The sequence below is a fragment of the Lithobates pipiens genome, unplaced genomic scaffold, assembly GCF_037356315.1.
Source record: "Lithobates pipiens isolate NorthernLeopardFrog02 unplaced genomic scaffold, aLitPip1_a1.2 Scaffold_8, whole genome shotgun sequence".
Lineage (NCBI taxonomy): Eukaryota > Metazoa > Chordata > Amphibia > Anura > Ranidae > Lithobates > Lithobates pipiens.
The window spans coordinates 41,717,826-41,735,653 of NW_027507903.1; the positions used below are offsets into that span (position 1 = coordinate 41,717,826).

The 17,828-nt window shown below is 40.2% G+C and overlaps 2 long non-coding RNA genes across 2 annotated transcripts in view; one reads left to right on the forward strand and one right to left on the reverse strand.

Annotated features, from left to right (window-relative positions):
- The window catches only part of LOC143964300 (uncharacterized), a 158,521-nt gene that overhangs the window by 117,522 nt on the left and 23,171 nt on the right, over window positions 1–17,828 (reverse strand). The gene's annotated exons all lie outside the window — the stretch shown is intronic.
- LOC143962776 (uncharacterized) lies at window positions 4,374–7,854 on the forward strand. Its single transcript, XR_013270786.1, has 3 exons — window positions 4,374–4,423; window positions 5,624–5,687; window positions 7,587–7,854. It is a non-coding gene; the product is annotated as an uncharacterized LOC143962776 (long non-coding RNA).

Below are 17,828 nucleotides of genomic sequence, written 5' to 3' on the forward strand. Positions count from 1 at the left end.
TAGAAAAGCAAACATTGGCTTTTTTCAGTAAAAATTATTATTATTGTTTTTTTACCAGTGACTTTAAAGAGGGATTCCACCTAAAAAAAAAATATTAAAAGCCAGCAGCTATAAATACTACAGCTGCTGACTTTTAATAAATGGACACTCACCTGTCCCGGGTTCCAGCGATGCCGGCAGCCGAGGCCGATCGATCGCTCGGCTCTCGGCTGCTGCCGTCACCATTCTAGGTGAGGGAATCAGGAAGTGAAACGAATCGGCTTCACTTTCCGGTTCCCTACTATGCATGCGCGAGTCGCGCAGTGCAATAGAAATTCTCCGCGCTGTCACTGGGACCCGTGTGTGTCCCAGCAGACAGCGCGGCAGGACAGGATATGACATAGACTCCCACGGGAGTCTATGCCCGGAAGTGGGTGTAAATACCTGTCATTGACAGGTATCTCCACCCCCCTCCCCCCTGTAAGGTGCCAATTGTGACACCGGAGGGGGGGAGGGTTCCGATTAGCGGAGGTTCCACTTTAGGGTGGAACCCCGCTTTAAGCTTAGTCAAACTAGAAAAAATAAGGAAAAGGAACATGTCTTACTATTATTCTCATCTGTCCCTTGTGCTGCTAGCTCCTGGGTTCCTTGAAATCTTCAACCTCCATTGGGCTGATTTGTATTTATTTTTTTAATTTGCTTAAACTGATGCCCTGTACACACTGTCGAACATTCTGACGACAAAATCTGATGGATTTTGGCTCAAACTTGTCTTGCATACACACGGTCGCACAAAGTTGATGGAAAATACGATCGTTCAGAACGAGGTGGCGCAAACCACATACGACGGGACTATAAAGAGGGCAGTAGCCAATAGCTTTCGTCTCGCAATTTACTCTGAGCATGTGTGGCACTTTGTCCGTCGGAATTGTCTACACACGATCGGAATTTAAACTATTGGATTTTGGATTTTAGATACAGCTCCCAAACTTTGTGTCGGAAATTCCGACGGAAAAAAAAAATGGAGCCCAAACACAATTGGATTTTCCGACAACACTATCTGGTCGCACATTTTCCATCGGAAAGTCCGACCGTGTGTACAGGGCATTAGGCTTTAAGGCATGACCCTATAATTTTTAATAAAAATCCTACCTTATTCAAATGCCACACTGTCATTGTACAAATTTAAAAGAACAGGTAATTAGCCGGATGATCAGACAGAGAGTAACGGTAACTTGCAGTTTACTAAACAAGTACAATATTATTAGTAGTAATACAAAATAGATTCAGGGTGGCAAAATCGTGCATACACAGCAGAGTAATGAAAGCTGCACAAACAGGGACTTAACAAAAGTAATGTGTGGTTGCATAGCATAGTGTCTGCAAATCTAAAGACAGTCAAACTGAGAATCAGTGCTTCAGTAATGCAACAAATCTGCTTGTGATCATCCTTATGAGCAGTGTCCCTCACAGTGATGTCCAGAATAACAATCATAACACTTGGTAGACAGCTGAATGATTCTAAGGATGAAGCACCGCGCCACTGGGACTGGAGTAGTCTGTCAGCAATAGGAAAGGAGCTATCCACAGTAACTGGGTCTTTTGGAAAAACTGCTCGCTTTTGGACTTTAGTCTAGTTGCCCTCAAGATGGTTCTGACTGTGAAGGTCCACTCACCCGGCTGCAGATCATTTGCCCAGCTACTTCTGCCCCACTAGGTGTGGCCTGCTGAGGGAAGGAAGCTGAGAAGGTTAGCGATCTGGGTGTTTCCATGTGGGTTTTAGTAGGTATGTTTCGTTTACTGTGTAGGCTTTATCGATTTTTCTGGGGTTCCTTTTCTCTGGATATCATAGTCTGGCACGGCTGGAATAGGCTTTTGTAGAACAACTCCAGTGACTTCTTTCCACAAAGTTTGCAAATTTTCATTTCTAGTGTGCGCCTTTATGTTGGACTACCAATCTTTCCCCAGGTTGAAGGTCAAAGTCTGACTCATCCAAAACTCACTATACATATGGTGATCTTGTACATGAAGTGATGTACCTCTATCCCTAATAGTGTAACTATGATGCATCCAACTTCCTTGCTCCACCACTTACAACTCTTTGATGACACTGCTGAACCTAGAAAGTTGGAGGGTGTTCAAGTTACAATGTGGACACCATGGTCCATAGTTCTGGTTCTGTCTCCCCCCTCCCCCAGGAGTATGGGAAAACATAAGTGGTGTGTGACTCGCTAGTGCCTAGTGAGTGGCACCATTCTTGGAAAAACGTGCTACTCCTAAGACTTCCACATGTCAAGTTTGCAATTTATATCTCTTCTGTTTAATAATCCACATCTTTACTTTTTAAATGGGGAATAGCTCCCCTTTTCTAGCCCACTGCTTGACTCCTGGCAGTTGCCCATTGTAATTTATTAGCTTTGAATGAGTCAGGACAGTCTCTCTGAAGATGGTTCAACTCAACAGACCCCGCACGAGGATGGTGACTTTAACTGTCTTCTCGGCTTCTTAGGCAGTGCTCTCCTTCTGTATGAGGGGGCATCACAAGCCCCTCACAAGGTATTCCTGTCTGCAATTCAACATAGATAACTCTGTCTGGAGCTGAGCCAGGATAGTCATCTGCCATGGAGCTCTTTACATGCAGATCAATCCATTTCGAACCTACAGTGAAGATAGGTGCATTCCAGCCTGTAAAATAAAAATAAAAGTTGTGATGCGCTAATTTCAAACCATAAAATAATCGTAGTAAACCACAAATGTACAATTAAAAAATACAAAGTGCAACTGTGCATAAATTAATCAAATAATGCTTCTGTGCATACATAAAAGTGATAGCTAGTGCATAAACCATAGGGTGACTCTATGTGCAAACAAACGCAAATTTGTCATAAAGACCAAAATGCATACATATATACAGTGTGTGAACTTGTTGCAAAATGTATATAGTGAAGCAAAGACAAGTTTGGAGTATACGTTTAAGTGATAACTGGTGCAAGGACCATAAAGTGACTAAATGTGCAAAAAAACGCAAATTTGTCATATAATGTGCAAAAAACGCAAATTTGTCATATAAAATTTAAAAAACATATAAAGAGTGGATATACTTAAAAAATGTATAAAATACAGGTACTAAATAACAAACAAATATAAAATGTTCAATTCAAGTGACCAGCGTGATTGGAGATAAAATGTCCCATACACAGACAGATCATGCAATTCGGTAAATGCACTAAGTGAAATGTGCAACGTGCTGGGCAATCAATCCATCCGTGATGATCCGTGCAATAGAGTGCAAATAATATGCAATTACCTCACTCCTGTGAGTAAACAGCAATATAAATGATGATCACCAGGATGATTGCTGAAAACGGCAGGGTAACACAATCTTTGGGAGACTTCTCTAACTTCCTCGTGAATGGCAGGTAAACTCAAAGGAATAGATTAAAGGAGACCGCCATAGTGTAGTATTTAAAACATCTAAGTTTTATTAAACAAGTTTTAAAACTACTCACAAACGAAGCTGGTATAAACACATCAGACAGACAGCATTAGAGTAAAACCGGATATGGACGTCACTTCCGGGTTCCTACGCGTTACGTCTTAGAGACTTCAACTGGGATAGTTACACAGGGTACAGGAAGTGACTTATAGGTGTACTGGGCGGGGCTACACCGCCCATTTCATTAGTATTTCATTAGTATGCTAATGCATTGCTGTGTAGCCATAGTAATGCTAGTGGGGGGCGGGCCGAATGAATTTGGATGTTCTGGGTGACCTCCCATCTAAATAAAGCATTAAACAGCGCAGCGGGGAAAGTAAATGCAGGGGCTAAACGGAAGAGCGGGGGAGGGGGAGGTTTGACCAAACATTATACTAAGTGTGGCGAACTGATTGAGTTATAGCTGCGGACAGACCGTGCTATATGTTATGTTATGTAGGTTTCCGCGTTTGGTGGGGTTTCGTACCTTATTTTTAATTTTAGTTCTATGGCTATTTAATTTAATGCTCCATACGTCATTAAACCACCAAAAACATGGCCACTTACATATCTAAAATTGAGCTCCAACAAAATGGCCGCCGGACGTGCTCTATTGCTTCACAGCAGTTTAATAACATATAGCACGGTCTGTCCGCAGCTATAACTCAATCAGTTCGCCACACTTAGTATAATGTTTGGTCAAACCTCCCCCTCCCCCGCTCTTCCGTTTCGCCCCTGCATTTACTTTCCCCGCTGCGCTGTTTAATGCTTTATTTAGATGGGAGGTCACCCAGAACATCCAAATTCATTCGGCCCGCCCCCCACTAGCATTACTATGGCTACACAGCAATGCATTAGCATACTAATGAAATGGGCGGTGTAGCCCCGCCCAGTACACCTATAAGTCACTTCCTGTACCCGGTTTTACTCTAATGCTGTCTGTCTGATGTGTTTATACCAGCTTCGTTTGTGAGTAGTTTTAAAACTTGTTTAATAAAACTTAGATGTTTTAAATACTACACTATGGCGGTCTCCTTTAATCTATTCCTTTGAGTTTACCTGCCATTCACGAGGAAGTTAGAGAAGTCTCCCAAAGATTGTGTTACCCAGCCGTTTTCAGCAATCATCCTGGTGATCATCATTTATATTGCTGTTTACTCACAGGAGTGAGGTAATTGCATATTATTTGCACTCTATTGCACGGATCATCACGGATGGATTGATTGCCCAGCACGTTGCACATTTCAATTAGTGCATTTACCGAATTGCATGATCTGTCTGTGTATGGGACATTTTATCTCCAATCACGCTGGTCACTTGAATTGAACATTTTATATTTGTTTGTTATTTAGTACCTGTATTTTATACATTTTTTAAGTATATCCACTCTTTATATGTTTTTTAAATTTTATATGACAAATTTGCGTTTTTTGCACATTATATGACAAATTTGCGTTTTTTTGCACATTTAGTCACTTTATGGTCCTTGCACCAGTTATCACTTAAACGTATACTCCAAACTTGTCTTTGCTTCACTATATACATTTTGCAACAAGTTCACACACTGTATATATGTATGCATTTTGGTCTTTATGACAAATTTGCGTTTGTTTGCACATAGAGTCACCCTATGGTTTATGCACTAGCTATCACTTTTATGTATGCACAGAAGCATTATTTGATTAATTTATGCACAGTTGCACTTTGTATTTTTTAATTGTACATTTGTGGTTTACTACGATTATTTTATGGTTTGAAATTAGCGCATCACAACTTTTATTTTTATTTTCCAGTAGTGAGAGACAACTCATTTAGTGATTGCTGCTTTTTTCTACTAGTTATTCTCCATTCTTTCCATAGAGCGCAGAAGTTTTTAGATATACATTCCAGCCTGTACATCTCTCCTCCTGACACAATCGCTGCTTTTTACAGTTCATGGCCAAAATTTCTTCGGTCTTGTTGGACAGTAGCCCATTCAATGTTCTTTCAGTCATCCTTTGCATCACCCCAGCAGGGCTGTCCTACTCATGGCATATCTCTATCGCTATATCAGTTTCAGTGTGTATTGCAAAATCGATTCTCCTACTCTCTGCTTTTTTTGGATACAGCAAGCCCCTAAGACCCCTTTTGGCTTAACATCACTTCTAATGGTTTAATATTTTTCCACAGGAATCTTGGTCTTTATCTGGGAGGTGAAGGATTAACTTTCTTGCCTCCCCCAAAGAAGTTAATGGTAAGTTCTGTCTGTTAGGGGGGGCAGGATCCCATATGATCATATCAGGCCCCGCAATCTCTTGTTGCAATCATGTAAGTCCTGAGCTGGCCCTTTGTATTTGGGTAATTGCTGAGGTGGGAATCCTGCTAGAAACAAGGAGGGCATTACTGCAGGGGTAGTAAGTTGCCTGCTTCCCTTTTGGAGTGATACCACCGATTAGATTTCCACTGTTTTGCCACTTCTGTCAACTTTGTCTGACACCAAGTTTAACAAAATGCATAGACAGCATTCATGTGTTCAATTTATAGATTTATATGAAAAAGATACTATTTAACTACCAAAAATGTTATACTATACTGATCCTTTCATCTAAACACTAAAAATTTGCTTTTTTTTTTTTTTTTTTGGTTAAAGTATACAGAAAAAAAAAAATCTTTGATTTTCATGTATTAGATCTTCATGGTTGTGTGATTGGAGACATGGCAGGGGTGTGTACTTTGTCTGCATACATTGTACCAAAAGGTGTCCCTCTTTATCTCAGAAAGTTAGGATAAATGGTTATGGGTCTTTTTTTAGCTATGTTTTCCAAGTAAGCAGCTGAAAAATTTTCTCCTGCTCCTATGTTGCCGTCATTTGGCTACAGCAAAGCCTAAAAAATCTTTAATTTACAGCAGCCATTCTTAACCAGGGTTCCTCCATTGGTTGCTAGCGGTTCCTTGAGCTGTGACTTATTGACCTCTCATCTGATGGTACTATTGTTGGGTCCATTGCCACTGAGCTGAGCCCAGGACAAGACACAGATGTTTTTTTGTTTTTTTTGTTTTTTTGCAAAAGTAGCATTCTGATCACCACTTTAAGGGGGGCATTTTTTTCACTGACCACCAATGTGAGAGGACATCCTTTTCCCTTAAAAAAAATGTTCAGGTCTTAGGCTGGATTCACACCTAAGCATTTTTAGTGCTTTTTGCATTTTGCAGATTTGTACTACAGAACGTGTTCCATAGGAAACCATGTTAAATGGACTGTAGTGCAAATCTGCAAAATGCAAAAAGCACTAAAAATGCATTGGTGTGAATCCAGCCTTAGGCGGGATTCACATCTATGCAGTTTTAGTGCTTTTTGCATTTTGCAGATTTGCACTGCAGTCCATATAACATGGTTTCCTATGGAACACGTTCTTTAGAGCAAATATGCAAAATGCAAAAAGCACAAAAAATGCATAGGTGTGAATCCAGCCTAAGACCTGAACATTTTTTCAAGGGTACCTCTGGGACAAAAAGGTTCAGAAAGGCTGCTTTAGACACTGAGGTGGATGAAAGGATATGGAAATGTTAGACTCTGGTTTGCAAGTAATGTTATCCAGGAAAAACTTATGCCACATACACACGACCGGACTTTCCAGCAGACTAAGTCCAAAGGGCTTAGTCCATCAGACAATCCAATTGTGTGTGGGCTAGTCCGATAGTTTTTTGGAAAAAAAAATCAGACGGACCTAGAAATAGAACATGTTTCAAATCTATCCGACAGACTCAATTCCAACGGACTAAAAACGGGAAAACCATTCCTCTGTGTGCTGGTCCAACGGACTCAATTCTGGGCAAGGGAAGCTATTGACTACTGGCTATTGAACTTGCTTGTTTAGTCCCGTTTACGTCATCACATTCAAAACAAACAGACTTTCGAACGGACTTAGTCCGTTCGTGTGTGGCCAAGTCTGTTCGTTCGGAAAGTCCGTCGGATCTGCCGAAAGTCCATCGGGAAGACCGTCGGACCTAGTCTGCTAGAAAGTCTGGTCGTGTGTACGGGGCATGACACATCAACATATTGAAACCGTTATTGAATAGAGCTGCTGGTGTTTATCTCATATGGACAACAACAAGGTTATTGATTTAAAATGCCATCTTTTTTACATTTTAGATTGAATGATTGCGCTGAAGAAATACACAGTATCCAATAATGACAGGGAACGGGTCCAACCAGGCCAAACCGGACAGCACTGAACCAGCAAAGTGGAAACAGTAACCCCTAGGCAGCTCAAGGATCCAGGCCTATGTCTCTTTATAGCGCACAGGACTGAGGAGGTTGGACAGAGGAAAACCCACCAAGAAAAACATGGGAAGCACAATTAACTCCCACATTCCTGGCCAGGGCAGCGTTAACCTCTATTGTCCACAAGTAAATCTCATTGGGGACACATAAACATTAATAAAAATCTGACATTCCACATTACAAAAAGTTCTGTTATTGCAGTTTGATCCAAATAGTTAGATTATGCCTAAATTCTTACCCTAATAATTACACAGAAAGTGAAGAGAATCTTCTGAACCAAGACGTTGACATCAATAAAATCATGACAGTGCTTCTAACCCTTCCCCACTTTATGTAAAATATTGGTTGGAATTCTACTCTAACATAAACTGAATAGAGAAGGTCCTGAACAGCAAAGCCCTACAACAGATTTTCTTTTATATCATTTATGAGGGCAAACATTCTTCTACATGTTTTTCAGGCAATGTACCATATTGCTCATAATGATGTCTTTTGCACAGTTCATAGAATCCTTTAAATTATTTTCTGCAGTTTTCCATTGCATTGCATTTCTATTGCAGTTTTCCAAGTTCAAGCACACTAACTGGCCATTGAAAGCTTCAGCATACTTTGCACACTAAATTATTTATGTATTCTAAACAGACAATCAAAGAACTTTAAAACACTCCTTCACCTTGGTAGCTATAGGCATTGTGGAGAAATTTGTCTTCAAAGTTCACAACAGAGACACTGAACAGCATGCAATGCCAAGCTGCGGTTTCCAAAGCGAGCAAAGTCCTTTCCTGTATTAAGAGATGTATGGACTCCAGAGAGAGAGAGATATCATTTTGCCCCTCTACAAATCATTAGTAAGACCTCATCTGGAATAGGCAGTTCAGTTTTGGGCACCAGTTCTCAAAAAGGATATCAGGGAACTGGAGAAAGGGCAGAGAAGGGCAACCAAACTGATAAGAGGCATGGAGGAGCTCAGCTATGAGGAAAGATTAGAGGAACTGAATTTATTCACTCTTGATAAGAAGAGATTAAGGGGGGATATGATCAACATGTACAAATATATAAGGGGTCCATATAGTGAACTTGGTGTCGAGTTATTCACTTTACAGTCAACAAAGAGGACAAGGGACACTCTTTACGTCTAGAGGAAAAGAGATTTCATCTCCAAATACGGAAAGGTTTCTTCACAGTAAGAGCTGTGAAAATGTGGAATAGACTCCCTGCAGAGGTGGTTCTGGCCAGCTCAGTGGATTGCTTTAAGAAAGGCCTGAATTAGTTCCTAAATGTACATAATATAACTGGGTACTAACATTTATAGGTAAAGTTGATCTGGGGAAAATCCGGTTGCCTCTCGGGGGATCAGGAAGGAATTTTTTCCCCTGCTTTAGCAAGTTGGATCATGCTTTGCTGGGGGTTTTTTTTTGCCTTCCTCTGGATCAACTATGGATATAGAATTGGGTATATGGGATTGTATGATATTATTATCATTATTTTTTTTTTTTTTTGTGGTTGAACTAGATGGACTTTTTTTTTAACCTGATTAACTATGTAACTATGTAACAGAGATCTCTAATGTAAACATAAATCAGGGCTTTGTTATGATATTTGAGAATAAATCACTTCACATTAAGGCCCCTTTCACACGGACGGATAGAATGGTGCTTTTAGCTGCGGATTTTCTAGTTTTCTACCACAGCTAAAAGCACACAACCCTTTCCCATGGCCCCATTCACACACTGCGTTTAGCTGCAATTTCGATACATGCGGTTCGGTGCGAATAGAAAAAATAGAATTGAATGTGTCTAGGTGCGATGTAGCGCAGCTATATGCACATAACCGCAGGTAATCGCAGTCTTTTGTGTCAACTGCGGATAGCAGCGCGAGAAGGGATTCAAGGGACCACAAAATAAAAATAAAAAAAGGGTTGTTATGGGAACGACTATATTAGATAACTGCAGCTGAATGCAACTGCACAGAAACACACAGAAACGCAGGTAATTGCTCTGTACAAATGCAGCTGATCGCTGTGCCTGGAGTCTTGAATTTCACAGAAAAAAATAAACATGCTAAACTGCGGCAGAACAGCTGTCCGTGTGAAAGGGGCCTAAGAGCAGCTAAAGAGGCCTCGGCTGGTTTGTTTCCAAGCTTATTTAGAATATGTAAATTATTTAATGTCAATAATCTAGGCACAGATGCAATTTAAGGTGGTTCTAAAGCCTCATAGTTTTTTTTTACATTAATGCATACTATGCACTAAGGTAAAAATCCTTCTGTGTCACAAACTCACCCCCACTTATACTGACCTGAACTCCATTGCGATCCAGTGTTGTGCATGAGAGCTGTGGCTCTCCTGGATTTGTCCCTCCTCCCTGGGCAGATCAACAGCAGTGGGATCCATTGGCTCCCCTTCATTTCAATCAACTCCAGTGATGAGGGAGCCGGGGACCGGGTCCTGCTGTCTGTGTCAATGGACATGGCAGTGGGGCTTATGAGCAAGCCTGCACAAGTGCCCCCCATAGAAATTGGTTTCCTATTGGGGCACCAGGCAAGAGAGGAGGAGCCAGAAGTGCCAATGGGGGATCCAAGAAGAGGAGGATTGTGGCCACACTGTGCAATTCTTTTGCACAGAACAGGTAAGTATGACATGTTTGTTATTATTTTTTTTTTATTTCCTTTACAACCACTTTATTATGCCTTTATTATTTTTTCAATGTGGCAGGCAGCACATGCAAACTCTGCAGAACATACAAACCTTTTTTTTTAACCGGTGGAAGTACCCCAAAGCCCCCAGTGCAAAAGAAAAGGTAAGGAAAATATTCTACCTCAAGATTAAATCTGCTGAAGTAAACATCTCCACTGATTTCTTGCAAAGAACAAAGTAAAGAGATAATCTTTCACAAATCTGACAATAACGTGATTCGTTTCTGTGCATTATTGCACTTGTATGCCATCACTGCTCTTCACAACAGCTTTTCAATAAAATGTGAGTTACTGCTGTAAAATAATTCTATGTGAGCCATACATACATATGTACAGCACAGATTAAATGTGCAACTCAATTTAAAGGATATCGGGGGACTGGAGAAAGTGCAGAGAAGGGCATCCAAACTAATAAGAGGCATGGAGGAACTCAGGTATGAGGAAAGATTACAGGAACTGAATGTATTCTCACTTGATAATATATAAGGGGTCCATATAGTGAACTTGGTTTTGAATTATTCACTTTACGGTCATCACAGAGGACACGCGGGCACTCTTTATGTCTGCAGGAAAAGAGATTTAATTTCCAAATAAGGAAAGGTTTCTTCACAGTAAGAGTTGTGAAAATGTGGAATAGACTCCCTGCAGAGGTGGTTCTGGCCAGCTCAATAGATTGCGTTAAGAAAGGCCTGGATTCTTTACTAAAGGTACATAATATAACTGGGTACTAACATTTATAGGTAAAGTTGATCCCGGGAAAATCTGATCACGGGGGGGTCAGGAAGGATTTTTTTCCCCTGATGTAGCAAATTGGATCATGCTTTGCTGGGGGGGGGGTTTTTGCCTTCCTCTGGATCAACTATGGGTATAGGATTGGGTATATGGGATTGTATGATATTATTTTTTTTATATATTTATTTATTTTTATGGTGGAAATTGGAGTTGGTTCAACTCAGCATAGCAAGCACCCATAAGAGTAGGCACCACACCCCACAAAAAGTTTTGTATGAATAGTAAGAGAACAGGGGAGAATGGATTTTAACAGTGCAGCAGATTATTAGTTTTTTAACAAGTCATTCAAGAGAATTTTTTTTGTATTAAATATTTATTAGACTCAAGGTTAAAATTAATTTCCATGCATACATGAAATATACAAACAGTAAAACAGTGATGGTCATAAGCAATACTGGAAAACGATATTTTGTTACACACTACCCCTAAAATTAAACATGTTTCGCAAAAGTTTGCTTCCTCAGGGGATGTGCGAATATTCCAGCGAGAAAAGGACTCCAAACACTGTATAGATCAGTGATGGTGAACCTTGGCACCCCAGATGTCTTGGAACTACATATCCCATGATGCTCAACTACACTGCAGAGTGCATGAGCATCATGGTAAATGTAGTTCCAAAACATCTGGGGTGCCAAGGTTCGCCATCACTGGTATAGATGAACAAACAGTTAATTGATCCACCTCACAAATTGCCTGTTGCCATAGTGAACCGTAGAGGGCTAAAGGTCCAGATAAAACCAGATAAACAGATCGCATGGGGATATAACTCACATGAAAAGTGCCAATACACTCACTAAATATCAGTTAGACCTTAAACAGGGACCAAAGAGAAGTCATTTAAGGCTACAAAGTGAGTGTATCTGCACTTTTCATGCGAGTTATATTCCCATGCGATCTGTTTTTCTGGTTTTATCTGGACTTTTAGCCCTCTACAGTTCACTATGGCAACAGGCAATTTGTGAGGTGGATCAATTAACTGTTTGTTCATCTGTACAGTGTTTAGAGTCCTTTTCTCGCTGGAATATTCGCATATCCCCTGAGGAAGCAAACTTTTGCGAAACATGTTTAATTTTAGTGATAGTGTGTAACAAAATATCGTTGTCCAATATTGCTTATGACCATCACTGTTTTACTGTTTGTATATTTCATGTATGCATGGAAATTAATTTTAACCTTGAGTCTAATAAATATTTAATACAAAAAAAAATTCTCTTGAATGACTTGTTAAAAAAATGAATAATCTGCTGCACCGTTAAAATCCCTTCTCCCTGTTCTCTTACTATTCATAGACGGACTTGTGTCTTTTTTCAACCTGACTAACTATGTAACTATGTAATTTAATAATAATGAATTCTTTCACTGGGACGTATTACTTTAATAGTAATTTACCTATAATTGTAAGGATCACCAGATCCAAACGCGATACATTCTTCGGAAGATCCAAAGGAATATTGAAACGACCATCAGTAAATTACCAACAGGACATTGTATTGTAATTATTTTATGAAGCTGTTATGCTTGTTGTTCTCTGAATGCTTATTGTTTCTGTGTTCTGAATGTGGTTTGAAGATTAGCAGTAATATTTTGGACCAGGGCTCCCAAAACTGCAGCCTGGGGATCACATACAGCCTGCTACAAAATTCCAGCCCACAGCTGATGTTCGCAGCCTCCATTTCTTCCCCCTGTCCCCCCACACAGAAACTGCAGTAAGGCAGAACTCTAATAGAGACATTGGTGTAAGCGGGCACTGATGTATATGGGGACACTTATGAGGATGCAAGACAGACTCTGTAGGGAACACTGAGGTAAGGGGGGCCACTAATGTAAATGGAGACAGTGATGATGGCCCTGGTGTAAGAGGGCATTCTGATGGGGACATAGTTGCATGGTTGGTTAGGTTGAAAAAAGATACCAGTCCATCCAGTTTATCCTGTATGGGTGTGTGTGTTTACGTCAATACCAATTCCCATGTCCTTGTATAGTGGGTTCATTAAGATGCCCATCTAAGAGTTTTGTTAAACTATCACTTCCTGCTGACACCATTGGTTGTGGAAAGCAGTTTCTCATGCTTACTGCTTTGACACTAAAGAACCTCCTATGCAGTTTAACCACTTCAACCCCAGAAGATTTTACCCCCTTCCTGACCAGAGCACTTTTTACAATTTGGCACTGTGTTTCTTTAACTGACAATTGCGTGGTCATGCAATGCTGTACCCAAATGAAATTTGCATCCTTTTTTTCCCACAAATAGAGCTTTCTTTTGGTGGTATTTTATCACCTTTGCGGTTTTTATTTTTTGCACTATAAACAAAAAAGTGTGACAATTTTGAAAAAGAATACATTATTTTTTACTTTTTGCTATAATAAATATCACCCAAATTAAAAAAAAACACACATTTCTTCATCAGTTTAGAACAATATGTATTCTTCTACATATTTTTGGTAAAAAAAAAAATTGCAATAAGCCTATGTTGATTGGTTTGCTTTACAGAAACACAGGATCAGTGCCTTCTGTACTGACAGAACGGCAATCTGCCTTTTTCACATAGGTAGATTGCCATTCTGCCTGTGTACAGAACGATCAGCGGGTGTCGGCGGACATCAGGTCTGCGAGACCCGCTAATCATCTCCTGCTGTGTAGAATCACAGCGGGAGTGAGCATCCAATGGCGCACACTTGCACCTGATACCTGAAAGTGCAGGATATATTTATCCATGATCCTATGCAGTGCGGCCACCCTGTAGCAGTAAATGCGCTATAGGGTGGTTGGCATGTGGTTAAAGATCTGCTTTAAAGGCATATTTGCACTCATTAGAAATTTCTGTTTACATTATTCTACAGCAGGGATCTTTCTAAACAAAGAACCAGTTTACTGTCCTTCAGACTTTAGGGGGCTGGACTAGGGCCAATGGGAGTAGAAAATCCCCCCGGTATGCAGTGGGAGGACTAGTCATCATTCGTGTCAATGGAAGGAATTGTGCCCCATCATTGAGGTCAATGGATGGAATTTTGCCCCATCATTGCAAACAGAATATTGGCATGCATTAAAAAGGGAATTAACTCCAGAGATAAAGCGGTAATTCTCCCACTCTACAAGACTCCAGGCCGGCCTTTACCTGGAGTATACTGTCCAGTTCTGGGCATCAGCCCTCAGGATGGATGTACTGGAAATGGAGCGAGTACACAGAAGGGCAATAAAGCTAATAAAGGGACTGGAGGATTTCAGTAAGGAGGAAAGGTTTGTGACTTGCGAGCACTGAACTTATTCTCTCTGGAAAAGAGACTCTTGAGATGATTTTAATTTACAAATATTGTACTGGTGACCCCACAATAGTGATAAAATGTTTCCACGGAAGGGAGTTTATTACACGTGGCCACTCATTAAAATTAGAAGAAAAGAGGTTTAACCTTAAACTGCATAGAGAGTTCTTTACTCTAAGAGTGGCAAGGATGTGGAAATACCGTCCACGGCTGTGGTTTCAGTGGGGAGCATCGATAGTTTCAAAAATGTAATACTGACCAATAGACTTGCATAGTCTAGTGCATCAATAGACTTGATGCACTTGTGTCTTTTTTCAACCTCGCCTACTATGTAACAATCTAATGGAAGGAATTATGCCCCATTATTGGCATCAACGAAAGGAATTGTGCCCCATCGTTGGTGTCAATGGAAGGAATTGTGCCCCATCATTGGTGTCAATGAAAGGAATTTTGCCCCATCATTGGTGTCAATGGAAGGAACTGTGCCCTTTTGATAATGTCAGTGGGAAGAATAGTGCCCTATAGTTAATGACAGTGACAGGAATTATGCCCCATCGTTGGTGTTAGTGGATGGAATAATGCTCCAAGGTCTGAATAAAGGTGAGCAAAGCGTTGCATTTAGCCCCAGGGTCGCAGTTTGGAGACCCCTGTTCTACAGTATTCTTCAGAATAAAATAAGGAAAGTTTACCAATTCTTATTCCATCTGTATCAACATCAGACTCATCTCCACTACACTACACTACTACACTGATCTCCAATAAATTCTAAGTCCAGTGCTAAGCAGTTGACCTGCTGTTTAATGAACACATGACATCACCCACTTGGCATGGGTGCCATTCAGGGAACACTTTACATTTGATTTTCCCAATAAAAGCAAAACTTCCTCTGGTTGAGGTAAAGAGGTGGGGCGGTGGCATCTCACCTCCACCTTGCCCAATCAGAAAACACTTTTCAATGATTGAGCAAATGTAAAGCATTATCTGAATGACACCTGTGCTGAGTGGGGCATCTCCTGTGTTCAATAAGCAGCAGTGCAACCGCTTGGCAGGGGACCCGGAGGCTAGCAGCAATCACTGTAGATGATGAAATAAGGCAGACATGTTTGAAGTTCAGCCTGGGTGGCAACCATAGCTCTCTCCATAGATACATTACTGGAGAAAGTATAACCATCCAAGGAGAAGAAGTGGGTTAGGAGCAGGATTATCAGGGGAGCATAAAGGGAAAAAAGCCAGAAGAAAAAAAAACGGATGCAGACACCTCATCTAAGGTGCGGAAGGCTGCAATGTATAATTTTTCTGTTTTTTTGGGTTTAGATATGATTTAATCTCAGTGCTTAGATTCCTTTCCAATCTCCTTGACTGATGTTGCAGACAGTATCACTTCTGAGCACTTACAATCACTCTTCATCTGACAGGAGATGAAGGATTTATTATGGATGAACTAAAACAATATTGATTAAATACGCAAAGTAAAGATATGACAGATGCTTGAGGAAACATTTGGTTTTCTTTGGTGTTCATAAATGTCACCTACGTGTACGAGATGTGTTCTATTTTTCCCTCATCGTAGGGGTTCACTTATTGACCAACCCAAAGCATATGGGCAAATGTAAAAGACCCCTTTAGTTATGTCTCTTGTACTAATTCTTCACTTCTATGTGGTTTTACAAAATATTGGTCTTCTCTCCACAAAAGAAATCATGGTTCTCTAATGAGTATATTAAGAAGATCTTTACAAAAAAAAGGCTCCTTAGCCACATGCACAGTATGTAGATCTGCTCACTCTTTGTTGGAAATTGCATGGTTGAACTGTGGCCTTTAAATAAATGTCTGAACAATTTACAAAGAGAATTCTGGCACAAAATGTAACTGCTTAGCATGCCAATTAAACCTCGGAATTGTGACCAAAGCCGCCAAAGATTCAGCTGGAGAGTTTGCAAATAAATAGTATCAGTTTAGTAAAGAATACATAAAAAGTGTCAAACCATTATTCAGAGAAAGAAACATATAAAATATATACACATATGTATGGAATGGCAATTTGTAAACATAAAATGGGTAAAGGATTAGTGTTAGGTCATGTTAATAAACTTTACTTGTTTTTTTTTAAAATAGAACTTGTTTTTTTTTTAAATAGAAAAAAGATATAATCAATTATATTAAATTGAATTATGAGTGTCAAGTGCTCATCGTCTTGATCAATACATCATTTTTGTTAAGGCAATTTACAAATGGATTGTTATATTTAGAAAAATAAAAATTGTGGGTTAATACATAACTATACTGTTAAAGTGTGACCCCTTTTCCACCTAAAGGATTTTTTTTTTAATGGTATCTGGAAAAATACACCACTAAAGCTGGCAATAGATGGATTGAAATCCACCCCGTTTAGTAGGGACCATCCAAATTTTGATCCATGTGTGACTGTCCATGTACAGCACAAAGGGATCTGGAGATCAGCGTATTCTGACAGCAGAAAGTCACTTGTGTGGATGGAGGAATCCATTCATAAATTTTTTTGATCAGCTCACTGGCTGATCAAAAAAAATGAGTCATCTATGGCCAGCTTTACCTGTCCTGCTGCCAAGTCTCCAATCTTCCCTGCTTTAACAAAATAATGTGGGCTGAAGAGACTTCTGAGTGTTTAAAAAACTTGGTCCCTGGCTGTACGCTGTGGTTCGATCTACCAGCCTCTATGTCACTACTGTGTGCACACAGGGGAAACCGGGCAGCTGACACTACTGGAAGTGTCGCATGCAGAAGAATCTTCAACCAGCGATTTCTCTTCAAAACTACAAATATCACCAGCACACACAGAATGACAGATAAGTATTAAAAGTCTTAGTTTTCAGCACTATTTTTTATAATTACGTATGAATTTAAGACTCACCATAAACTTTAAAAAATAATGCATTTCTTAGTGAAAAACTGTTGCAGGAAAAAGTGCAGGAACCTGAAGGTATATTATTATTATTGTTCACAATTTATATAGCACCAATAGTTTACGCAACGCTTTACAATGTAGACTGGGAACAGCACAATTACAGTACAGTTTAATACAGGAGGGCCCTGCTTGTAGAGCTTACATTCTAAAGGGAGGGGGTTGTGGTACAAAAGGTAATAGATGCGGGAATGATTTCATGGGTTTGTTAGGTGGGTGTGGGATAGGCTTCCCTGAATAAGTGAGTTTTAAGGGATCTCCTAAAGGTGGACAGGTTAGGGGCTGATTGGATATACTGGGGCAGGGAATTCCAGAGGATGGGAGAGGCTCTGAAGAAGTCCTGAAAGCGAGCATGGGAGGAGGTAACAAGGGAGCTAGAGAGCAGAAGGTCTTTGGAGGAGCGGAGGGGACGATTTGGGCAA